We start from the raw sequence: 24,327 nt of genomic DNA on the forward strand, positions 1-24,327 counted from the left end.
GTACTCACGTGTATGTGACTTGCCTGCTTGCCTGGAGGAGTTGCCCGAAAAGTGGAGTACTTGTGACGTTGAGTGGGTGGAGATCAGGATAGCTCACTATCGTTGCTTCATTACATTAGAATAACATTCTGGAAAATGGTTAAAAGCTTGTTATATTGCATTATGTACTGTATGTCTGCACAAAATAACACAATATGTCCTTTTTAAAAAATATAATCACCATTACTACCACTATTACCGCTACACATAGCAATCAAATTGTTGACTTATAAAAGTATTTCTGAAAAGTCTTTCTTCAAAAAAAGGTTAAAATGAGATACACACATAATTATTTACCATTGCGGATTAGCAGGACTTTAATTTGCATTGAAAAGGTCAAGTTCAAGATGACTTTTTGCATGACCTAGATGACAGGGGTGAAGGATGACACCCACGCAGGGTGCTTTAGTTGTCTCTTCCACTTGAAAACCTCTCAAGAGGATGATGGCAAGTTGACCTGGGGAAAATTGATCGAGACGTAACACAAAATCAACAAAGCCTCTGTGGCGTAAAACCACTTTGACAATTGCACATGTTGAAAAAAAAAATGGAGAGAATTGAGGACCAATTACAATCATTTACTTGACACACATATATTATTGTAGGAATAATAAAGTTATGATATCAAGAGAAAAAAAATCAACATTAAATAGATATTAAATATTGATATGATAGATAGATAGATAGATAGATAGATAGATAGATAGATAGATAGATAGATAGATAGATAGATAGATAGATAGATAGATAGATAAATTTGAATAAAGGCTAATTAGATTATGATGATAGATTCATATTATGAATATAGGAACATGACAAGGACAAAAATGTAATCTTAAAAAAGTAAGCCAAACTTACATGGGAAAAAAACCTAAGCTGTGCAAATAAAGTCATGAAAGGGATACAAGTGATGAGAGTTGTGTGTTTATTCTGTGCATAATTTTTTTTCCAGCAATCCTACTGTAGTGGGCATTGTGACTACTCTTGAGGTACTCATCCATTACTATGACATCACTCCTTCGATGATGGCTTGTATGTGGACTGCAACAACAATAACAAAAATATACACAGCACAATATTGAAACGAACTTCTCTTTGGAGTAATAAAATTACCGCAAAATGGTTTATAAAAAGATTTACAACTTTTTTCCTACAATACTGTGACTTTATTCTCTCTCTTTTTTTTCTTCCTCTTTTCAGTGTGGCCCCAATGACTTTTCATCCATTATAACTGTGACCATTCGATGCCTGTCAAGAAACCCAGTGAGGTCCTGTCACTTGACAGAGATGATGGTGAATTGTTTTTGTCTCAAATAATAGCCGGCAGTAGGTGTGATCTCATCTCACCGTACACACTCACCTTCACCCTTTTGTTGTTGGTTGCTGTCTGACGTTCTATTTTTTGATCTTTTATATTTCTTAGTGGGAGCTATTGACCTGGTGTTAACTTGCTGATCTGACAAGATGTGGCAACAGTTTTTGGAGCAATGGTAGACGAGGTATAACAAAACGTTGCGGAAAACAAGGGAACAACAAACTTCCTCGCAAAGTGTTAGAATTGAGAGGCCCTGCGGTCCATTACTGAAAGTGGTGGAAGAAGCAATTTGCTGTCATGTCCTGTTTTCTTACTATTTCCACCGAAAGGGTCATTTTCAGCCAGCGGGGAGCTTGAAAGCCAACGAACATCAGTGAGGCGTTTGCAGTAACTGGCAAAAAGGCCACCGCGCGTGTTGTTTGACTTTGGTGTTTTATTGCACAGTGAATTGGACCTGAGCATCAAATCACAATCACAATGAACCTATTAGGAGACTTGAAAACTCTTAAGAGCTCACTTGAGATGTGGCAGTGTATTAAAATAAAACACCAGTTGATGCAGTAGTGGGAGTCGTGTTGCATTTAGGAGGGGCAATAATTCTTATCACATTCAGAACCTTTGACACAACCTTTGTGATTCAGTGCTATACACATTATCTTGATTTGAGCTTATCAAATAAGGAATCTAAAAATCCTTGGACATTGTTTGGAGCATTAACACGTTCACCACCGGACACAAATCACTGTTGACAAATAAACATTGAAAGTTGACATTATAGCTATTTCAGAAAGTTGAGATTAAATCCGTATTTGATGTAGTGGCTACTTACTAAATTCAACAGGTAATATAATTTTGTTCAGGATGCTCTGCTGTCTGCAGGGTGAAGCTTCCTCTTAACTCTACACTGCATTTCGGTAAGTGTTTGTTTTTGTTTTGGTTGTCTCCTCTCTGTCTTTTAACTCTCAAATATATTTACTGCTGGCATGACTCAGCTAGCCAGTTTCAACTCTTAAAGTAGAAAACTTTCTTTGCTCCTCAACATCAAAACATCCATTTCCGAGCCAGTTGGACTGCAACAGTGGTGGGATCCGCTGTGTGTGTGTGTATATGTGTGTTTTTCATTGTATGTCCGCTTGTGTGAATTGTAATTGAGAGGGAGAAAGTGTGGGAGTCTTGGCTAAATGCATTTTTGTCTTTGGGGGTTTCGGTGTTCGTCCAGATGATAAGATGTGATGATTTGCCGAGACAAACTGTGAGGGATGTCTGAAGCCACAATCTGAGTTTTGTAGGCGTTTAGCACTTGGGGATATATTGGTGGACAGGAATGTCCATCTTATTCTTGTGCGGCAGTTTATTTGTAATACTCAGGAAGCTTGTTTGATGCAGTTTCTGGTGTGATGGAGCGTATATATAAGCTACGTACATTATGGCTTATTATTTTTTGCCTTAACTTCACCATTTGATTAAGGTAGAACTAGAGCTGTTCTGGGTTATATCATCTGTGGAATGCCATGTATTCCAAAATGAGGGTCTCAGACATTTTATTATGTTTACAAAAGTGGGACATCAACACTCACCCATCTGGAGTAGTACTCAGTCAGCACTAATAGATGTCCTGAGGGGAATGGTCCACTCATGTCTATTGCTGGTTTCTGTCATGTTTTAGGTAGGAGTTCCCTTCTCGTGATAGGATCATCCTGGGAAATAGAGCTGTTAAACTGACATGATCCTACTAACTATTTTGCTTCTCAATTAACACCAGACTGCCACATTTGTGTTCTCAGGTTCTTTTTTGTTTTGACTATTCCCTGATGTCCTTCATGTGCTACCATAAGCATCCTGTACCGTACTGTTATTCCCCCGGGGGAATAACAATGCCAGTCCACCTGAACACCATTATTCCCTCTGTGGAAAGTTCACTTTTACAGCTTGATAAGCAGTCTCACATTTACTCCAGTCACCTGTTTCGATACAGCTCATTAAGGTGGTGAGAGGTCCTGCAGACAGATCCTTAATTTGCCATGCAGAAACTGTACATCATACTGCACTCAACCACAAAGGAAACATGTTACCTTTCTGTACTGACCATTTGGCTATACGACATGGTTGGAGTTTTCTTTCTTTTTTTATTTTGGAAGATGTATGCAGTTAGAAACAGCCACTTGCGCCGTTGTGGGTGTGAGCACAGTCATTTTGCCTTCCAACTGATGGAAGCGGCTCCTCTCATTCCCTTTAAAATCAGTGTGTTAGAAGCACACAGTCTTTGGCATTGTGGAAGCAGAAATAGCCTCACTGGAGTCCATGCAGAAGATCAAAGCGTTGCAGGTAGACCTCCCCGAGTGGATGATGTAAAGTTGCCCAGGGCAATCACAGATCATCGCTGTGAAGTGAGCACTTGGAGACCACCATCCAACCTGATGTTACATGTCTATATGTGAAACCAACCACCTCAGAGCTGTGCCGCAGTCAAAAATGATCATAATTAAGCGATCTCTAGAATAAATCAGAGGGTTAATTGTATGCTGCTGCAACTTTTATGAATGATGACATCCTTGCCTTGGATGAAATTCACCAAAATTGTGTTAAACCACCTTTACCACAACTTCGACCTCCCTCCAGCAGGCATAAAGTTTAGTTTTTTGCTTTAAGCCAGAAAATTGTCAATCTATTGTTATCTGTGAATGTATTTCTGACATGCAAAATATTTTTTCAGTTTTGTTACTAAACCTTCCCAGCTGGCCTCATCTCTTGTGAAGTAGATGTCCCGCACTTCTGCTCCTGCCAAGTGTAGCAATAAAGCTCTTTTCTGTACAGCATCACAGATCTTCACCCGATTAAAACCACTAATCCACTTTAGTCAGCAAACACTGATATTGGTTGAGTTGCACAACACATTAAAGCAAGCTACCGTCTGAGAGACATGCTTTCCTCTTCTTCCTTTCAGCTTCACCTGCAGCCATCTGACTATAAGATGGTCCTTTTATACTTTAAATTAAATCCACATCAACAATTGTAGTGTATTTACCTCCTTTTAACATCTCCGAACTGAACCCCTTCCAGTGACAATGTGTCATGGAATGTTATTAAGAAGCAAGGATAAACTCACAATTACCCTTGTTGGTAAAAATTGTAGGGAGAGGTGATGACCATGAGACTCCCGAGAGGACAGGGGAGGGGATTCAATTTGGAGAGATGTCTATCATGTGGGCAGATTTAACTACATGCTTTTGGAAATTGGCAAAGAAAGAATGCTAATCATGGCGCTCTAAAAATCAGTCAGTGTCAAAGAAGACAATACCACAATGAGAACAAATGTTCTCCATTTCACTTGTATTGAATAGAAGAACACACTTGTCAACTCTGTTCAGGAATCGATTCAAGTCTAATTCTCTCATGGAGGAACACAAATTCAGCCTCGCAGGTTAAATAGTCGCACAATAAAAAGGTTGATAATCCAATCAATCAAATGCTAATCACAGGTTCAATTGCTTTTGAATAGATTTTTTTTGAGTGTGTGAATACATTTTAGCAGGTAACGGCACCCGAGTGATTGGCCTAATAGATGTTGTAAACACCTTTAAAAATCCCGATTTATTGACAAAAATCTAATCTTTATTCTATTTTGAGCATTTTAAATCTATTATTGAACTGGTGAATAATGTTTTCAAGGGTGAGGCCACATGTTTAATATTTACAGTATACAGTCAAAGTAATATATACTTTTGAAGGAAAAACAAACAAAGGTTTGCTTGAATGTGAACTTACAGCAGGACATTCCATGCTTCCACATCCTGTCCTCACATGAGTTATAGACTTAAAATTACAACATTGAGGCAGGATTCACCTTAGCATCAAAGACATATATTTAAAAAAAAAAAGTATAGCAGCAGTTTTCAAAGCGAGCAACTCGCATCACTCCTCAGTCCACGCAGTAGGAGTGTGAAAGTGCAGCAATCAATCCGGATTTGCCAAGACGTGGAGATGAGTGATGTTGGCGCTTATGATATCTAGTCTGGTGGTGAAAGAGCATTGATTGTAGGCTTTCTCCAAGACACTGCCCTGTCAACGATAAGATTAAGCTGCCAGAGTGGGCCCATCATACCCTCACACTCCCTCTGCAGCATCCGCTATGTGAATAACCTCAACACCAGTTTAGTTTTTGTAAATCGCTAAACTGGCAACAAGATGGCTGAGATGAATGAATCATGATGATGTATGTATATGAGTGTATGTATTTCAATGTCAGTGTCTGTAACGAAACCAAGCAGGTCATAGTTACGAGGCTGGAGTTTTATGATAGCAGTTTAGAAAGACCTCTCAACTTGGAAACAAAACATTTACTGATTAAATTTGCTTAAACACTTGCGTTCCCCCAGAACACAACATCTGCGTGGAGATTTGTAGACAAAACACAGCAAACTGTTGGAAACAAATATGTAAATCAAGTCAACACCTGCTCATAAAATATCTCCATTCTTATATAAGAAAAATGTGGACTCACGGATAATCTCAAAACAATGAATTAGCAGATTTTTGTTTTCTCTCTTAAAGAAACCTTTTTGTGTAAAACAGAAAAAAATACGATTTTATAAGCTATGATGTTCTGTTTACAGGTGAATTGAAGGAGAATGACAAAAACAAAAACATTCTGATTTGCAACATTAACCACTGCAAACAAAAATATTCCCTCATGAAATTGAATTGTAACAATACTACATTATAAACACCATACTGCTACCCTTACTGATTATTTTTCATTAGAGTGAGTGAATAAATATAATTTGGATGACTGCTAATGTTTCAGTTCAGTAGTTCACATGACGACCAGTAGATGTCAGAAGGGTTTCTCATAAACTGAAGTGGTTGTCATAGTTCTGTGGACATATTTCATGTGATATGAATAGATGAAGTACAGCCAGCTTGAGTCATACATGTAGTTAATGAATTTATGATGAAATAAAAGTGGTTTTGTAAGGAAATAGGAGAAAGCACATGTGGAGTGTGATGACATATCACACTCACAGCAAGCAGAAGAACAGCTGGGCAGATCAATAAGAGTGACCATCAAGTACCATCTTGCAAATAAACAAGAGTACCTGTGCTGTATGAATACTGATAAAAAGATGAAAGTGGTAGCAAAACAAATTGCCCCTCTCTCTCTCTTATCACCTTGACAACCAACCACAAAAAGTCCCACGAGAGCTTGCAGCTTTGAAGATGCAGGACATTATATTTGGTGAATCATTCAAATATTGACTTATTTTTTAGTATACTTATTCCAACGGCAGATGCTAATGTCTAATATTTTTCCACTTACTGCTGTGATTTTACTTTGTCTGTAATGTCTTCAGGGATAAAGCTCCCCCCTTTGCTTGGTGTTTTCCTTTTCGGGATGAGCTCATCAGACAGACCAAACACTTTTACTCCAGATGCACAATGTGGGCACAGCTGTTAGTCCTGCAAAAACACACAACAACTTTAATTGATCATGATCATTGGTCACATTCACAAACTCTCTGTACCCGCACTGGCCATCTTGGTCTCTGTCTTCCTAATCCAGAACACAAACAGGCAATTGCCTACATGACAATTCATTTCCATGCTGCAGCTACATTTTAATTACCTTCTCTTTTCTGGGCCTTCATGGTGAGAGATCAAATACACAAAAGATATTATGGGCTTTTGCATACCTGCGGGAAGGGCTGGCGGACTGGGGCGGTTTATCATGGTTATAATGGTGAGGGCGAATTCTTTTCGGTGACAATAAGACCATAATTAGCTATGGAAATGCAGTCAAGTGCAACATAAGGCCAAGTCATTAACTTGCAGTCCACCTCAGACTCTAAATGATTGGAGCTGGGGGTTAAGGGGACGGCTGTCGATGTCCTCTATTATTCTGAGGAACACAAATTCCAATGATCACATAAAAAAATGGTAAGTAAGCCCAAGGCTGCTGGTCTGACAATCAGCTGTCTAGAAAGAACTGGGGTCACGGGGATGAGATTGCCGGAAGAGGGACATGAAATTTAATTAGGATCTTCTAATGTGTCCCTCACATTAGTGATTTTTCTTGTGTTGCCTCCTCTTTTGTGAGGAGTTATGTCTGCCTCAGAGTGCAAGAGCTCTGGGTTAAAATCTCAACAGAAGCTCTCCAATGTGGAGTTTGTGGTTGTGTGGGGATTCTGCAGGCAATCTGGCTTGCTTCCATATTGCAAAAAATGTCCACATTTGGTTTGGAAGCGTCCACAGATGTAAATGTGTGTGGCTGCTTGTTTGGCCTTTTGCCCAAAGTCAGCTGGGATAGGTTCCAGCTCACCCCGGGTTTAAATGAGGACTAACTAGTGCTATAGAAAAAAAAGGATAGATTAATAAATTCCAGGCTCAGATTACTACCATTAAAATATTCATGAAACAAATAGACAACTCATACAATAGAAAAGCGATTTAAAGGATTGAATGACCTAAAAAAAAAAAAAAAAAGTGAATCAGTTGATTCTTTAGTTGCTCAGTGATCAAAAGGCTCCCCAGATTTTTTTAATGTCTTGAAAATGCTTAAACTCTACTTTGTACTACTATTAGGGCATTCGACTTAATAGATTCCACTGTGAGCCGATGCGGCAGTGCGGACATGACAATAAGATATTTATATTCTACAAGAAGCAGTGCTCCTGCTGGAATAACAGTCTTCATACTCGATACATTAGAATAACGGATGAATATTTTATATACCGATGGAGTGCGATCTCGCCGCAGATGCTGTTGGCGGTGGATACCATGGCTACACTCACACACACTTGACTTGATGTCTTCTCCCTCTAAAATGATCTTAGCCGTCGATGTTTCCTTGGAAGGAAATAGAGAAAGCTCAACAACGGAAGATGAAAGACTGTCTTAGCTACAGTGCTCACACACATTTGATTTGGTAAATCTACAAAAGGTATCAGGCAGTCATGGTGTGTTTCACCACTACTGTCCAGGCTGTCTCTTGTCTTACCGAGTGTCTTGTGGGAACAGTTCTGTTCTGAACACTAAGATGGAGAAGTAGACAAGAATCATGCAGAAATCATGAATATCGGAGACTATTTGAGTTGGAGACATACCCAACAATCGCATAGTTTTTCTGACATTTTTCTTGTCATTTTACTGTTGGGTGGAAGGTTGGGTGGCCTAAAGAAGGCCATGTCAAGCAACTTGAAAATAACAAGACAGTTTTGAACCTGACAAAAAATGTATCCCCCACTGTTTTGGTTTAGGACACATTGGAGGCGATGTATGTTTTAAAGTAAGGCTGGAGATGACCACTATTGTGGATTTGAATTTCAACAATAATAAATAAGAATAACTTCATAGACACATTATTAGAATTTTATGAAAACTTTTAACTTTCTTGTCCCCTTGGAAGGTCACTTTGAAAGTTTTGTAGAAAACAGTATAATTTTTTTTAAATGTGCTCATAAAAGAACCTACTGTATGCACATCAGAGATTACAATTATGACTAGATTTACAGTGATTAACATTCGAAAATACCCCCGTTTTAATATCTATTATGCGGTTCTTATCTTTTTTTAATCTGGAAATTCAAGAGCTTCACAGAGGGATTTATTATATTACATTAAAAAGTAACCACTTACATCACTTACTTAAAGATTAAAGTTTTACATGATTTAAAGAATATGATTTATTGTGTACTGAATGCAGAGGAACAAGAGAGTTTACCAGGATACTGTTATACACAACATAATGATGAATATAGCAGAAATTCAAGTATTTTTGAGTCATTATTGTGAATAGCACATTTGAAGCAGCTCTTGATTTCCAAGGCTCATACACTTGACTATCATTAAATCAAGTCAAGCAATGCAATCACTTGCATTTTCTTAATGTGTGTGCTCCAGTCATGGGGAGAGCAAACTTTGACCGGTATGATTCATGCAATCACAAGTGTCATCCTGGAAGTCAAACACAAAAGTGAGAAAGGGCTCCCTCCTTTCATGTTGTTATCAAAGCTTCCCTGGAAGGAGGACAATATTGACCTACGTACGTGTGGACTCCTTCACAGACGGGTGCACTCTGCTATCCCACTCCACCCCCGCCATCAAATCAATCAACCTGCCTAATTAACTGCATTCAAATGAGCTCACCAGTACATCCCCCCTTTTCTCCAACAAAGAATGCGGTTGCCAGTCGGAAATTCCTCCTCAATCAAAACTGGTAATGAAATTTCCGTTTGTCAATTCAGTTTCAGTTGTTGAAATAGAAAATTACAATCTGCCATAAGAGGCGAGGTTTAACGGATTGTACAATATAGTACTGTATTCTCCTGCGATCTGAAGATATTTCAATTTCTTTTCATATAATAATAATAATAATAATAATAATAATAATAATAATAATAATAATAATAATAATAATAATAATAATAATAATAATAATAATCTCCATAGTTCACAGATCCAAATTAACACTGTGCTTTCAAAACTAATTTATTAGACTCCTATTTACTATATTTTACAACTTTGACAATAAAGCAGACTTTGACTTTGAACATGGCCATCTTCTAGTGATGTGTATTCCAGTTCGTTTAAGTGAACTGAATCTTTAGATTTGTTCAAACAAATCGTTCAACAAATCGTTCACTCACGAGCCAACACTACCCCCCCACACACACTGATCCTTTTTTTTTTTAACTTCAATAACACACACAACTAAGCAATACACCAGACAAAAAAAACAATCAAGTCAACACAACGTAATGTCGACAACGGCAACGCACACATTTACAACATCCCGTGGAAACAACATATACGTCAAACAATACAACTACACCCCCCCAATTTTTTTTTTTTACATATAATAATAATAATAATAATTGGCTCGGTTATTCACACATTTCTTTCTATAATACAACACCTACACTAGTGTTGGCTCGTGAGTGAACTATTCGTTCAAAAGAACGAATCTTTTTGGTGAACGGGAGTGACCGAATCACTTCCTAAAGTGATTCGTTCTTTTTTCAGTTCATATGACTTCAACCAGTAGATGTCAGTAATGCCCATTGAAACTGGTGCCACCTCGCCGTAAAACAAAACGAAGAAAAAAATGACGTAACTTCCCGTTCACGAACGAGTCGTGAATTGCATTTCCCGTTCACCAACGAACGAATCAGTGAGTGAGTGATTCGCATTTCCAGTTCATCGCGAGAACAGATCAGTGAGGGAACCAATCGTGACTTTCCCGTTCGCGAACGAGTCAATGGGTCATCAGCCTTCCTTCCTTCCCGTGCATCAACGGATCAGTCAATGAACGTGTTGCGTCTCCCTCCTGGCGTGAACTATGTAAGCCAGAATGTCGATTTACGATTTGGAAAGAAAGAACCACTCACTGAAACAGCACTTCCTTTATGCGCGTTTTCTCCAAGATAACGGCTAACTTTATTGCACGAAGGGATGCGCCGTTATACAACAACGGGGAGATTATGCTTCTCTTTGGGTAATCTTGATTTTATAACACTTAAAATAACGTGTATGCATATATACGCCTAAATATTATTATCCAATATATCTACTGCAATTTCACATTGGATTGCTGGTTTGAAATTTACTTTTAATAATATTATTATTTTTAATAAACATTCATGTTAAAACTTCTCTGGTGTTTTATTCCTTGTTTTTATATTCGCCAATTAAAACATAAAAATCAGACATTTGGTTAACTGCTTTACATGACAATATGTGTAGGTACACCTCATGGACACTTCAATAGGTACACTACACGAGGTTAAAAAAAAAAAAAGAACAAATAAATAAAGAGTTAATTGCGCAACAAAAAAGCTCATTTAAGTTTATTTTAAGACCTAGGATCGAACCAACTCCGTGCAGAGCAAGAGCACAAGCCATTAACCAGTCGGCTATTTAAACCTGGCCTACCATTGTTGTCTGCACTGATTTGTTCTAGTGATGTGCATTCCAGTTAAAGTGAACTGAATCTTTAGACTCAGTTCGCTCAAAATGTTTGTTCAAAAGAATCACTCAACGAATCGTTCACTACACTTTCGTATTTATTCATTCTTTTTTTTTTTTTTACCTCGTGTAGTGTACCTATTGTAGTGTCCATGAGGTGTACCTAATCACAGGCCACTTTATTAGGGAAATATCATGGTCAAAGGTCACAGGTGTCAAGCTCTAGTCCTCGGGGCCGCATTCCAACATGTTTTCCAAGATTCCCTCGTTAAGTGCACCTGCGTGAAAAGTTTTAGCTCCTTTCACGTTCTGCAGGAGCTAAAACTTTTCACGCAGGTGCACTTAACGAGGGAATCACACGGACACTCCATTAGGTACACCGCCATTTTCAAGTGTACCTAATAACAGGCCACTTTATTAGGGAAATATCATGGTCAAAGGTCACAGGTGTCAAGCTCTAGTCCTCGGGCCGCGTTCCAATATGTTTTCCAAGTTACCCTCGTTAAACACACCTGCGTGAAAAGATTTTGGTCATTTTCACGTTCTGCAGGAGCTAAAACTTTTCACACAGGTGCACTTAACGAAGGACTCACTCAGACACTCCATTAGGTACACTGCCATTTTCATGTGTACCTAATAACAGGCCACTTTATTAGGGAAATATCATGGTCAAAGGTCACAGGTGTCAAGCGCTGGTCCTCGGGGCCACGTTCCAATATGTTTTCCAAGTTACCCTCGTTAAACACACCTGTGTGAAAAGATTTTGGTCATTTTCACGTTCTGCAGGAGCTAAAACTTTTCACGCAGGTGCACTTAACGAGGGACTCACACAGACACTCCATTAGGTACACTGCCATTTTCATGTGTACCTAATAACAGGCCACTTTATTAGGGAAATATCACGGTCAAAGGTCACAGGAGTCAAGCTCTAGTCCTCGGGGTCGCGTTCCAATTTGTTTCCAAAATGTCCATTGGTTTGCTCCGCCAACTTGGGGGCGGGGCCACTTATGTATTTACACATAAATACTTCCATGTGTTTGCATACGCATACAAAGCAAGATTCCTATTCTAAAAGCACATTTAGGTATATGCTTACGCTTGGGCTCGAACTAGATATCCACCGAGCGAGAGCCCATGTCACTAACCAGTTCACTATTTCAACCTGGAAACCCTTAGCCGTCTGCAATCTTTTGTACTAGTGATGTGCATTCCAGTTTTAGGGGAACTGAATCTTTAGAATCGGTTCACTCAAAAGATTTGTTCAAAATCATCGTTCACCAAATCGTTCGCTACACTTATTTATTTATTGATTTATTTATTTTTACCTCGTATAGTCTACCTATTGAAGTGTCCATGAGGTGTACCTAATCACAGGCCACTTTATTACGGAAAAATCATGGACAAAGCTTAAATGAAAGTAAAAAGTGCCACACCCGCCCTCACCCCCACTTTCTGATTGGCTGTTTGATCTGGGACGTCATTCGAGCACTCTATTAGGTACACCGCAATTTTCAGGTTCGTTCGCAAAGATTCACGAGTGACTGACAGACAGTGTTGCTGCTATGCCAGCCGACACACGTTATGCCGACATTGATGTTTTAATTTTGTATTTGTTCCATTGTAGTTGATGGTGTTATAATACCGAATGTGTTTCTGTTTGAATAAAAGGTTGAAAAAAAATCCGTTATGCCGACATTTGTTATTTTGGGGGACACCAACTCATATAACAACGTAAAACACATATTGTCATATAAAGCAGTTAACCAAATGTCTGATTTGTATGTTTTAATTGGCGAATATAAAAACAAGGCATAAAACACCAGACAAGTTTTAACATAAATGTTTATTAAAAACAATCATTGTCGTCGTCATCATCATATTAAAAGTAAATTTCAAACCAGCAATCTAATGTGAAATTGCAGTAGATATATTGGATAACAATGTTTAGGCATATATATGCTTACATAGTTCACGCCAGGAGACGCAACACGTTCACTGACTGATCCGTTGATGCATGGGAAGGCAGTTCACCCATTGACTCTTTCGCGAACGGGAAAGTCAGGATTCGTTCCCTCACTGATCCGTTCTCGCGATGAACTGGAAATGCAAATCACTCACTCACTGACTCGTTCACTCACAGTTCCGTTCAGTTGGTGAACGGAAAATGCAATTTACTGACTCGTTCGTGAACGGAAAGTTACGTCATTTTCTTCTTCGTTTTGTTTTACGGCGAGGTGGCTTCAACGCGCATTACCGACACCTACTGGTTGAAGTCATATGAACTGAAAAACGAACGAATCACTTCCTAAAGTGATTCGTTCACTCTCGTTCACTGAAAAGATTCGTTAATTTGAACGAATTGTTCACTCACGAGCCAACACTACCATCTTCTGCTTGAATCATTCAAAGATTTAGAAGTGTGTGTTGATACTTTCGTCGACCTACTGTATCTCTGACAGTTTTATGGCTGTGGAGACAACAGCCGCTCAGTGCGTCCATCAAACCCTTTTAAGTCAACCCACTGATGTTGTTATCTGCTATAGAGTGGGGCTTGTCTTAACAAAGCCCTCAAGGCGCTTGAAGAGTCTGCAGATGCCCCCCCCCCCCCCCCCCCCCCCCCCCACACACACACACATATATTATGTGTGAACTGTAGCATCCCTGGCTTTTTTTTCCCCACACAGGCAGATTGTGTCCCCTTCGTTTACAATCAGACCACATTTTAAACCCAATCCAGAAATCAGTTTCCCTTCTCTTGGATTAATTGAAACCTAGATGAGTGGCGAAAAGATGGGAGATGTGAAATACAATTCCAAAGGCTCTGCATAAGAAATTGAGTGGTTAGTTGTGATAACACTGATGTAGTCTTGATTAGTCAAATGGTTTGTTTTAGGTATATTTCATAGAGTTGTTTGACTGGTAACTTTTATTATTAATTATTTTAGTTTATTTTCTTTTTTTCTACCTGAATGACAGAATTCTGTGAATGTGTGGTGTTTGGAAGAAAAACAGTTCTGAGAATAATAATTTGTTTTCAATAGTGAGTCAAGTTTGCTGTAGAACACAAACTTAAACTACAATATTCATGAATTCCCTTAGGAAACAATTGTCTTCTCACAGTTTTTTTCTCTGTTAAACATCTGACCCGGGCAGTGCCAACATTTGACTGGAGCTAAAGGACTTTTGGAAAAGTATTCAACAGTCTGTGGAGTACAAAATGATTTTGGGCTTTCACTAAAATATTTAAAATATTTAAGATCAGATGTCAAATGAAAATTCTTGCAGGGGAGGAATTGGGTTGCAAATAAAAGTCTGAGAAAGAGATACAACACAAACATATTAGTCATATTTGTTCGATGGATATTTTGCACTGCATAATGTAAATCGCTTTTTAAACTAAAACACTTTTCTTAAACTAATACCTAATTACTTTCCCCTATCAACTGTTATTTGTAAATGGCTACACCAGTTACTATTTTAATTACTTATTTTGGAACATATCGAGAAACCTTTGGAAGTATGGATTAGATTAATAGCATTCTCATTCATTTCATTAGGGAAAGGTATTTGACAATTGCGAGCATGGTCACAGAACAAATTAAACTTGTATCTGAAGACATTATTGTGTCGTTTAATATTAATTCTAAATAAAATAATTGTGGAAAGATATGGGAAGAATAATACGAGCAAGGAGATTCTTTTTATGCAAAATAATCATTAGTCAGACTTCTGCTGTCTAAGTTTCACAATCAACACACATTTATTATGCAAACAAAAAAAAGCATACTTCAATTATTTGATGGTTTAACAGTTTCCAGATCATCAGGAATAATGTTGTTTTTTTTTTCCCAAGCAAGACTCTCTCCAATGAACATGCATAATTCATTTTTTCAAAGCTCCATTCTCTGAGTGGACCATTTGACTGTTATAATGCCTCGAGGGGGTAAGACTGTTTTTTTTTATTTTTTTTATTGAAATAATCTCTCAGTGGGAGAAAAATTGCCCATCTGAGGAATCAGATTTTCTTCCATTGCAGCCGCGATACAGAGAAGTCAGGCAAAAGAAATGGAGAGAGAGAGGGGGAGTATGCAAGTCCTCTATTTGAACAACAAACCTAACAAACAAAAAAATTCAAAGTATTTTTCCGACCAAACATTCATCCGTTTTCTTGCACTTGAGGTCACACATTGGCGTTCCTAAGTCAGCAGGCAAACTCAGTCAGAATCATGATTTCCAGAATCATTTGGTTGAACTCCAAATTCTAAGGAATTTGAATTTGGAAGTTCCATTGTGTTCTGATAGGGCCTATAGTATAAATATAGTCGAGCTCTTCATTCACCTACGACCATTTCGTTTTAGCTTTACATATTAGTGTGCGTGTGAGCTAGTAGGGTTGTAAACAATGTGCACCACATAGCTGACATGCCTAATGTGCTTGTTAGCCTCTTCGGGCTCCCCGGAGGCAAGAGTCTCGGTTGCAGGACTTATTTATGGCACATTTTAACAAGTCCAGTCCATGTGGGCCAGCCTTGCAAGATTATGTATAGCAATGTAAAATGAGCTCTCCAAATGCATATCCATCCATCCATTTTCTGTAACGCTTTGTCCCCATGGGGGTCCCGGGCGTGTTGGAGCCTATCGCAGCAGTCATCGGGCAGTAGGCGGGTGACACCCTGAACCGGTTGCCAGCCAATCGCAGGGCACACAGAGACGAACAACCATCTGCACTCGCACTCACACCTAGGGGCAATTTGGCGTGTTCAATTTGCCTACCGAGCATGTTTTTGGGATATGGGAGGAAACCGGAGTGCTTGGAGAAAACCCACGGAGGTGGATTCAAACCCGCACTCCCCTAACTGTGAGGCGGACGTGCTAACCAGTGCCGCCTTTCCAAATGAATACTGGGCCTTCAAATTATGTCCGTGACTGCACAAAGACCTACATCTACATAGTGTAGATGTTATCCGTCAGATAAACGGATGATACGAACACAGTCCCTTTGATAAAATAATATTAATTACGTGGATATAATGGTTTAAAGGGTTTTACATCACAATTGGACTACAGGCAGACCTCCAATTATGCTGATAAACTTGGCCAGAAACTTAAATGAAATAATATAACATTGAGTTAAATACAAACATACGTAATGATGGTTTAAATTAGCCTAACACAAACCCTAACCCTAACCCTAAGCACAGCAAGAGCAAGCCTAACCCTAAGCCTCAGCACAGCAAAAGCAAGCCTAAGCCTAACACAAACCCTAACCCTAAGCACAGCAAGAGCAAGCCTAACCCTAAGCCTCAGCACAGCAAAAGCAAGCCTAAGCCTAACACAAACCCTAACCCTAACCCTAAGCACAGCAAGACCAAGCCTAACCCTAAGCCTCAGCACAGCAAAAGCAAGCCTAAGCCTAACACAAACCCTAACCCTAACCCTAAGCACAGCAAGAGCAAGCCTAACCCGAAGCCTCGGCACAGCAAAAGCAAGCCTAAGCCTAACACAAACCCTAACCCTAAGCACAGCAAGAGCAAGCCTAACCCTAAGCCTCAGCACAGCAAAAGCAAGCCTAAGCCTAACACAAACCCTAACCCTAACCCTAAGCACAGCAAGAGCAAGCCTAACCCTAAGCCTCAGCACAGCAAAAGCAAGCCTAAGCCTAACACAAACCCTAACCCTAACCCTAAGCACAGCAAGAGCAAGCCTAACCCTAAGCCTCAGCACAGCAAAAGCAAGCCTAAGCCTAACACAAACCCTAACCCTAACCCTAAGCACAGCAAGAGCAAGCCTAACCCTAAGCCTCAGCACAGCAAAAGCAAGCCTAAGCCTAACACAAACCCTAACCCTAAGCACAGCAAGAGCAAGCCTAACCCTAAGCCTCAGCACAGCAAAAGCAAGCCTAAGCCTAACACAAACCCTAACCCTAACCCTAAGCACAGCAAGAGCAAGCCTAACCCTAAGCCTCAGCACAGCAAAAGCAAGCCTAAGCCTAACACAAACCCTAACCCTAACCCTAAGCACAGCAAGAGCAAGCCTAACCCTAAGCCTCAGCACAGCAAAAGCAAGCCCAAGCCTAACACAAACCCTAACCCTAACCCTAAGCACAGCAAGAGCAAGCCTAACCCTAAGCCTCAGCACAGCAAAAGCAAGCCTAAGCCTAACACAAACCCTAACCCTAACCCTAAGCACAGCAAGAGCAAGCCTAACCCTAAGCCTCAGCACAGCAAAAGCAAGCCTAAGCCTAACACAAACCCTAACCCTAACCCTAAGCACAGCAAGAGCAAGCCTAACCCGAAGCCTCAGCACAGCAAAAGCAAGCCCAAGCCTAACACAAACCCTAACCCTAACCCTAAGCACAGCAAGAGCAAGCCTAACCCTAAGCCTCAGCACAGCAAAAGCAAGCCTAAGCCTAACACAAACCCTAACCCTAAGCACAGCAAGAGCAAGCCTAACCCTAAGCCTCAGCACAGCAAAAGCAAGCCTAAGCCTAACACAAACCCTAACCCTAAGCACAGCAAGACCAAGCCTAAGCCTAACACAAACCCTAACCCTAACCCTAAGCACAGCAAAAGCAAGCCTAAGCCTAACACAAACCCTAACCCTAAGCACAGCAAGAGCAAGCCTAACCCGAAGCCTCAGCACAGCAAAAGCAAGCCTAAGCCTAACACAAACCCTAACCCTAAGCACAGCAAGAGCAAGCCTAACCCTAAGCCTCAGCACAGCAAAAGCAAGCCTAAGCCTAACACAAACCCTAACCCTAACCCTAAGCACAGCAAGTGCAAGCCTAACCCTAAGCCTCAGCACAGCAAAAGCAAGCCTAAGCCTAACACAAACCCTAACCCTAACCCTAAGCACAGCAAGAGCAAGCCTAACCCGAAGCCTCAGCACAGCAAAAGCAAGCCTAAGCCTAACACAAACCCTAACCCTAACCCTAAGCACAGCAAGAGCAAGCCTAACCCTAAGCCTCAGCACAGCAAAAGCAAGCCTAAGCCTAACACAAACCCTAACCCTAACCCTAAGCACAGCAAGACCAAGCCTAAGCCTAACACAAACCCTAACCCTAACCCTAAGCACAGCAAAAGCAAGCCTAAGCCTAACACAAACCCTAACCCTAACCCTAAGCACAGCAAGAGCAAGCCTAACCCGAAGCCTCAGCACAGCAAAAGCAAGCCTAAGCCTAACACAAACCCTAACCCTAACCCTAAGCACAGCAAGAGCAAGCCTAACCCTAAGCCTCAGCACAGCAAAAGCAAGCCTAAGCCTAACACAAACCCTAACCCTAACCCTAAACACAGCAAGAGCAAGCCTAACCCGAAGCCTCAGCACAGCAAAAGCAAGCCTAAGCCTAACACAAACCCTAACCCTAAGCACAGCAAGAGCAAGCCTAACCCTAAGCCTCAGCACAGCAAAAGCAAGCCTAAGCCTAACACAAACCCTAACCCTAACCCTAAGCACAGCAAGAGCAAGCCTAACCCTAAGCCTCAGCACAGCAAAAGCAAGCCTAAGCCTAACACAAACCCTAACCCTAACCCTAAGCACAGCAAGAGCAAGCCTAACCCTAAGCCTCAGCACAGCAAAAGCAAGCCTAAGCCTAACACAAACCCTAACCCTAACCCTAAGCACAGCAAGTGCAAGCCTAACCCTAAGCCTCAGCACAGCAAAAGCAAGCCTAAGCCTAACACAAACCCTAACCCTAACCCTAAGTACAGCAAGAGCAAGCCTAACCCTAAGCCTCAGCACAGCAAAAGCAAGCCTAAGCCTAACACAAACCTAACCTAGCCTAACCCTTTGTGTGTCTTTGGCATGTGGAGAAATTGACAATAAAGCTGACTTTGACTTTGATATGATTGGCGGGGGCTGCAACGAGCACATTCATGTGTTATTTTATTTTCAGGGTTACACATATGTTTTACATCTTCCAAACTGTAATACAAAGTAGAAGAGGATGTCAGGTGGTGAGAAAATCTCTCACTTCTAAATATTTTAGTACAATCTGCCCATCAGAATCTCTGCCATAAAAAAAATCTCCACGTCTAGCTTTGTGTGCCTGTTGAGGCACTTTTGGTATCTTTGGCCAGTGCCAGGCCAGCTGTGCCGGCATATTTTCAGCCTTCATGTTAGGATAACCAAGACAGCTGTCATCCGTGGTACGATTACCTCTGCATGGGATGATGTGTGTTTTTTTTATTTTTTTAATTAAGTGTAACTATTTTTATTTTTAAAAATGGTTTTACTTTTTTTCCACTAGCACATGGATTTTTGAAGCATTTTTATTTTATAGTTTGACATTTAAAACCTTTAAAGCTTGTGTAATAAGACTACAGTGAAGAGAAAAAATCAAGGGCAGCGTCTAAAAAAAACATTAAAAAATCAATAGAAAATGTTAAATTACTTTGTTGACCAGAGTAATTTTCAGATGCGTTAAGTAGAATTTGACAATTTATTACAACACCCTTAATGTTCCTTAACCTTGATGGCAATCATTGATTTAGATTTCTGCCAACTGTAATTTGCATTAACTTGAGTCCGAGTTCAAGGTACCCTCATATAAGAATGTAATGATGAAAACAAGATGTTTTTTGTTGTAAGAATTCACCAGTCTTAATTGCTTAGTAAATTAACTCAGATTTATTTACCGACCATAAAAATACGAGCGTTAATGCTTAGTGACTTGCAATTACCTTGATCTGGTGGAACTTTGAATAGATAGCAGACAAAAAAGCTTATTTGGGTTTTTATAAAGTTTATCTGGTGGAACTTTGAATAGATAACAGACATAAAAGCTGATTTGTATTTTTATAAAGTTTAGGTCAACCTTTTGTTAGCAGTAGGGGCTTATTGAATGTTGGAAAAAATAAACAAATTTGACATTTAGTTCACTGGCAGCACTCCAAAAAAAGAATGTTGGTTTCCTGCTTCAACTGTAGAAAAAGAAGTTGGACTGTGAGGAGAAGGGGCAAGGGTGAATTCATGAATTAACAACCTTGTGGTAATGGAATTGAAGGTCTCATTGCGATGAAGGCAGTCATGCATTCACTCTTCACTTATTAGGGTGCAATAAAGAGACAGCGTGTTTAGATTAATACCTCTGCGGGCTTGCAGTGAAAAGGGAAGACAAGTAGAAAGAGAAGAGGGATAAAATTACTCTGGTATAAAACAAAACGATGATCCCATACCTATGAAGTGATGGATTTCCAGCGGGACAAATGCAGAGATTTGGCAATTGGCTGGATTAGCATAGCAAAATGCACAACAAAGAAAAACAATAGCATCCACCCACAATAGTCAGTCTACTAAATATAACAACATGAAACGCGACAACTATGCAGACACCAATTGAAATAAATAAAATGATTTGCAAATCCTTTTCAACCTATATTCATTTGAATAGCTAGACAAGATATTTATTTTTGTTTTAAAGAAATAGGTTTGCTTGTTTTGTTGGTTTCAGTCTAAATTTAATCTGTAAGTCAAACGTGCACTCCCCCTCTCAATTTCAATCTACAGCTTTAAAATATTGAATTTGGTTTTGCGCAGCACTTATATGGAAAAAAAAAAACAGCTCTAAGAAATACCCTTAATGATAAGCAGCATCATTTTTTTATGAAAGTAGTTTCCACTTTGCCTATATTGAGCCACATTTTGCTCTCGCTCATCTTCACCTGGCTCCAACCGATCTTTAAACACTGTAGACACGTTCTTACCGACACGCACCATTTGAGTTTTCTTTCTTATTTTATCTTATTTTTACCCAGCCAGACTTTAATATTCACTTTCAACAAGTAATATCTGCAGCTAAGGTAACCATGGCAACACTTCACTTAAAATAGACCTGGAGGAAGAAAGGTAGAAAGTGTATAGGTACAATATGTTTCACATGCCACATGATTCACGATGATGTATAGCTCTGTTGGACTCTGTTGGACTTTAAATCCAGTTTGTTGGTTAGTTGGCTTTGTTTTATCTCTACTTTCAGGATTACCGCTATTTAGGGTGGTAATGCAGAAAATACAAACCCTATGTTTCACACTGACATTTTATGAAACAATATTTATGTTTTGTATTTGTCACAAAATTTATGAGTGCCTTGTTGATATCCATCCACCCATTTGTCTTTCTTTTGTCTGTTCAGGTTGATTGGTGAGCTAGAACCTATTCCAACTGACTTCCAGTGAAAGGGCCTGACGTTGACGTGTTCTACTAAATATCCCGATTAACACTTTTTAAACCCCTTCACTCAAAAGGCTACACGGAACTACATTTTGACAGCTATGACAGACACCGTTTCACTTTCAGGATTAGCAAAAGCTTCGGCAATGAAGATGCTGGACAAGTAGCCCGGCAGGGCGTAATTCATCTTGTTTAAGAGCCACTGCAGGATAAATTTTAAATCAGATTTGTGCTGTGCAGTCAAATAAAATCCCGCCAAAGCTAATTTATTTTACATGTTAAAGCATAATGTTGTCATGAATTATAACAATGTGACATAAAGCAGCATGAAACAAGTCACCTTCCCTAGCGGAAAATATTACTCACGGTTTAATTTGCAGTTGCCAATCATTCAGTCAGTCGTCTCAAGGGACAACTTCAACGCCCGAAGCACTGATTTTGCCGTTCTTGTTTACAAGAGCATAACTTCACTCACATAATTTATTGCACAATGATCAAAGTTTGCAAAATAAAGCCAATCACTATGCGACTTCATAATTCTTCATTGAACTGTTCAGTCAGTTCAGGCTGTGGTAAGGAGAAATGTTCTTCACGAAAAGCCTGGCGGCACAAAACAAACAAACAAACAAACAAACAAACAAACAAACAAACAAACAAACAAACAAACAAACAAACAAACAAACAAACAAAGTAATGTAACATTAGAATGTGCATGCTTGCATTTCAATCCACATCGCCTTAAATTTGTGGCAGAATATATAGCATACCTTTTCCTTTTCTATGTATCTACATTTCAAATTATGTGTTCCAATTATCCATTCAATTTACTGTGAACTCACAGGCAGAAGACTATTCTGCATTTGTATGTACTCTAAACTCTGCAGAAAAACAAGTCCACAACACGGGCTTGACCTTCTTTGTCTCTCTTCATCATCCATCCTATCTCTTTATTAGGCCCACAGTCTGACCAACAAGAAGGTGAAGGCAAAGGCGCGTGCTAATGAATTACTTGTCCAATTATAGATACGGCGGATGCACAGATATCCCATTTCACATTCATTTGCGCACGTTAAACTGCCATCATTCTTCGGTTTACCTCAATTACCCCCTGTGAAAGACAACAGCAGCACCCGGAGGAAAGAAAGTCCAAGAGGAAACAATACTGTATATAGATGACATCACTCGTAAATAAATAACTTTTTTTTGGTGATTGTAATCGCTCAGGTATATGATCGTGGTAATTATTTCTGACATCGCCATCTGCTTTGGAATAGATCAGTAGAAAGTGCAAATCGTACATACGGTATTGCAAGTCAGTTTCTTTCTACACAAGACACTGAATGTGTGGATGTTTTTATGCTAAAGCTGTAGCTATTATATTTTCTCCCGCAGAGACTGTCCAATGGTCTTTTTCTCTGTCTCATGACAACTTGAAAAGGGGCCTTCATTTTACACTAGACCAAGCAGCTTGTGTCTTCATTTTTGTCTCAATAGCTCCTTTTAAGTGCCTGCTGCTCGGTATTTTCTCGTGCTCATTATAGGCAAAATTACTGCTTTCTCTTTGTTTCTTGAGCCTCCGTGAATTTGATGCAGCTTGGTTAAAAAGTGGGCCCTTGCGGACTTGAGCCTAAGTCGGTGTTGGCGTCAATCATAATATAATTGGTTCGGCAAAGAGCAATTTACGAACAACTTCGGGGAAAATGTTGGGAGCAGCAGTCTCTTACAAATGGAAGGGCAAGCGTTGATATGAGCAAACGATTAGGAGGATGAAAATGTACTCCGCTGCTGTATATTGTACTAGATGAAAAGGAAATGAAAATGATCAACGTAACTTTTATGGCCGTACATATGTAAATAATGGGAGCAAAACTGTAGCATAGATTTATACTGCAGCTATGTCCTATTCAGATTCCATGCCTCGGTCCATAGTTTCCATTTTGATTCAGATACATATTCTTGGGGACACCATCCTTGTGGGCATACATATTTTAGTTGGGTGTATTGTTTTGAATTGAAGCATCTATATGATCTATCCATTCATGGAACATAGCAGATGAGGGATGTTTGATTAACGTCCATTTTGAAAAGAGACTGGATTCTGATCTGAAGACACCCGATTGGATATTTTTTCATTTTACGCTGCCATGACCCATTTCCGAAGTGGGACACATGGCAGTGGATGTTTCACATATAAAAGCCATCCAGCAGCCCATCACAGTTTCCTCACAAAGTTTTCCTGTTTATTTTAAGTATGTGGTGAGATGGGGGAAGGGGGGGGGGGGGGGGGGGCACTAACACCCCCAGAAATATGCTTGGAACCCATAGGTTCCAGGCCAGATAATTGACTATTGGGATTTTTTTTTGTCCACATTTCCACACAACGCATAACAAATTCTTTATTATGATTTTTAGAAGATTTTCTTTGGTATTGCAGACCCCCTGAAATATCCTTATAATGATAAAATAGATCATGTAGAGTGTTAATTGTTAAATTTCTTTAAACTAAACACACAGTGTCAACAGAAGTGTTGACAGTCACTCTTCAGGATTGTTGACATTGACACTATTTGTTATAAATTTGCAGACACATGTTCCAGCCTAAAACAATCTGCTACCAGGTCAAGCATGCCTTAAACTGACAAAAACAACTTGACTTTTTCTTTTCGTTGTGTTTGTTTATATTTCATCATTTGAAATGCTAATCGTTTGTGCAAACAAATCATCAAATTATCATACCAGCCTTTACTGGGCTATGCAAACAGACTACAGCAGCATCTGATAAGTAGTCTAGCTTGCAGTAATCTCTTATTGATGATATTTTTAGAGCCTTTTATTCAAGACAT

Source organism: Syngnathus floridae, chromosome 9 (genome assembly GCF_059516105.1).
Source record: "Syngnathus floridae isolate MCC-2025c chromosome 9, RoL_Sflo_1.0, whole genome shotgun sequence".
Classification (NCBI taxonomy): domain Eukaryota; kingdom Metazoa; phylum Chordata; class Actinopteri; order Syngnathiformes; family Syngnathidae; genus Syngnathus; species Syngnathus floridae.